The sequence below is a fragment of the Dasypus novemcinctus genome, chromosome 25 (genome assembly GCF_030445035.2).
Source record: "Dasypus novemcinctus isolate mDasNov1 chromosome 25, mDasNov1.1.hap2, whole genome shotgun sequence".
Lineage (NCBI taxonomy): Eukaryota > Metazoa > Chordata > Mammalia > Cingulata > Dasypodidae > Dasypus > Dasypus novemcinctus.
The window spans coordinates 36,822,482-36,825,591 of record NC_080697.1 but is presented as its reverse complement, the minus strand read 5'-3'; the positions used below and the strand labels follow the sequence as shown (position 1 = coordinate 36,825,591).

Below are 3,110 nucleotides of genomic sequence, written 5' to 3'. Positions count from 1 at the left end.
TTATCAAAATGAATACAGATTGTATGGATATGAATACGACAATAAGTAATATTATGAATATCTTTTAACATTGTAATTGACAACTAAGTTGAAATGCGCCAGTTCATTGAAGGAGAAAACTATTAATAGCAAATATAACTAAAGATGGGTAAGCTATATAACCTTATGTCTATTAAATAAATTGATTTTTTCTGTTTATTTTAAAATGTTACATTTAAAAAATATAAGAGGTCCCCATATAGCTCCCATCCCCCTCACCCCACTCCTTGCACATCAACAACGTCTTTCATCATCATGGTACATTCATTGCATTTGGTGAATACATTTTGGAACACTGCTGCACCACATGGATAATGATTTCCATTGTAGTTTACACTCTCTCCCAGTTCACCCAGTAGGCCACGGCAGGACATACAATGTTCAGCATCTGTCGCTTCAGTACCACCCAGTACAATTCTAAGTCAAACTTTCCACATACAAAACTCTAGGCATAAATAAATTCACTGCTGAATTCTAGCAAAAATTTAAGGAAGAAATAATGCCAATCTTTCACAAACTCTTTTTTAAATGAAGAGAATGAGTGAATATACATCAACCTATTCTATGAGACCCAAACCAGAAAAAGACATAACAGGCATACCTTGTATTATTGCACTTTGCTTTATTGAGATTCACAGTTATTGCACTTTTTATAACTTGAAGGTTGTGGCAAACCTGTTTTAGTCATGTCTATTACCACCATTTTTTCAACTTCGTTCCCTTTTTGCTCCCTTAGATTCTCTTACATTTTGGCAATTCTAGCAATATTTAAAACTTTCACATTTTATCTGTTATAGTCATCTGTGATTAGTGATCTTTGAGGTTACTATTGTAATAGTGTTTGGTGCACCACAAATTGCACTCATATAAGACAGCAAATACAACTGATAAATTTGCATGTTTTCTGACTGCTCCACTGACTGACTATTCACCCCATCTCTCTCTCTCTCCTTAGGCTAATTAATAACCCTTTAATGGTCTCTAAGAGTTTAAGTGAAAAGAAGAATCCCAAGTTTTTCACTTTAAGTCAAAAGCTAGAAATAATTAAGCTTATCAAGGAAAGCAAGTTGAAAGCCAAGATAGGCAGAAATCAAGACCTTTTGTGCCAAACAGCTAGCCAAGCTGTGAATGCAAAGGAAAAGTTCTTGAGGGAAATTAAAAGTGCTACTCTGGTGAACACACCAATGATAAGAAAGCAAGCCAGCATTCTTGCTGATATGAAGAAAGTTTCTATGGACTGGATAGAAGATCAAGCCACCCATAACATTCCCTTATGCCAAAGCCCAATCCAAAACAAGACTATAACTCTCTCCAATGCTCTGAAGACTGAAAAAGCTGCAGAAGAAAAGTTTGAAGCTAGCAGAGGTTAGTTCATGGGATTTAAGGAAAGAAGTCATGTCCATAACATAAAATTTCGAGGTGAAACAGTAAATGATAATGTAGAAACATTGGCAAATTATTCAGAAGATATAACTAAGATAATGAATGAAGGTGAATACACTAACCAACGGATTTTCAATGTAGATGAAACAGCCTTATTTTGGAAGAAGATACCATCTGGGACTTTCACAGCTAGAGAGAAGGCAATGCCTGGATTCAAAGGTTCAAAAGACATGCTGACTGTCTTGTTTGGGGCTAATGCAGCTATTGACTTGAATTAGAAGCCTTTGCTCATTTAGCGTTCTGAAAACCGAAGGGCCCTTAAGAATTATGTTAAATCTTCTCCACCTGTGCTCTATAAATGAAACAACAAAGCCTGGAGGACAGCACATCTGTTTACAACGTGGTTTACTGAATACTGGAACCCCACAGTTGAGACCAGCTGCTCAAAATAAAAGATTCCTTTCAAAAAAGTATTGCTCTGATCACCCAAGAGCACTTACAGAGATATACAATGAAATGAATATTATTTTCATGCCTTCTAACACAACATCCATTCTGTAGTCCGTGGATCAAGGAGTGATTTCAATTTTCAAGTCTCATTATTTAAGAAATAGTTTTCATGAGGCTATAGCTTCTATAGCATTAGATTTCTGATGAACCTGAACAAAATAAATAAAAAAAACTTTTTGGAAAGGATTCAGTATTCTAGATCCCATTAAGAACATTCATGATTCATAGGAAGAGGTCAAAATATCAACAAGAACAGAAGCTTGGAAGAAGTTAATTCTAACCCTCATGGATGACTTTGAAGGATTCAAGACTTAAGTGGAGGAAGGAACTGCATATGTGGTGGAAATAGCAAAAGAAATAGAATTAGAAGTGGAACCTGAAGATGTGACTGAATTGCTGTGGTCTAGTGGTAAAACTTGAAAATCTGAGGAGTTGCTACTTATAGATGAGCAAAGAAAGTGGTGTCTTGGGATGGAATCTACTCCTGGTGAAAACACTGTGAACATGGTTGAAATGGCAACAAAGGATTTAGATTATTATATCAACTTAGTTGATAAAGCAGCACTTTTGTGAGAGGTTTGACTCCAGTTTTGAAAGAAATTCTACTGTGGGTAAAATGATAGCACAGAGAAATTATTCATGAAAGGAGGAGTCAATTGATGTGGTAAATTTTATTGTTGTCTTATTTTAAGAAATTTCAGTACCAACACGCTGAAAAGTCAACGGCCATCATCAAGCCGGCAAGAAACTCCACCATTAAAAAGATGACTCACTGATGGCTTAGAAGATGGTTAGCACTCTTTTTTAGCAAAAAAGTATTTTTAATTAAGGTATGCACATTGTTTTTAGACATAATGGTATTGCAATAGTCTACAGTATAGTATAAACATAATATTTAAATACACTGGGAAGCCAAAAAATTCATATGATTCTCTTTATTGCAATATTTGCCTTATTGAGGTAGTCTGGATCTGACCCCACAATATTTCTGATGTATGCCTGTATGACTAAGAAAACTACAAATTATCCTCATGAGCATAGATGAGAACATTCTTAACAGATTTTTTAGTATATTGACTCCTCATATGTAGAAATATAGAAATAAAATAAACATAAATAAAGGATAATACATTTTTGAGTAAGTGTGGGCTATTTCAAATGTACACAGTGTATTACCA

The 3,110-nt window shown here is 34.8% G+C and overlaps 1 pseudogene; it reads left to right on the top strand.

Annotated features, from left to right (window-relative positions):
• Positions 1-1,013: 1,013 nt before the first annotated feature.
• Positions 1,014-2,727, top strand: LOC105746970 (tigger transposable element-derived protein 1-like; annotated as a pseudogene).
• The last annotated feature ends 383 nt before the right edge of the window (positions 2,728-3,110 follow it).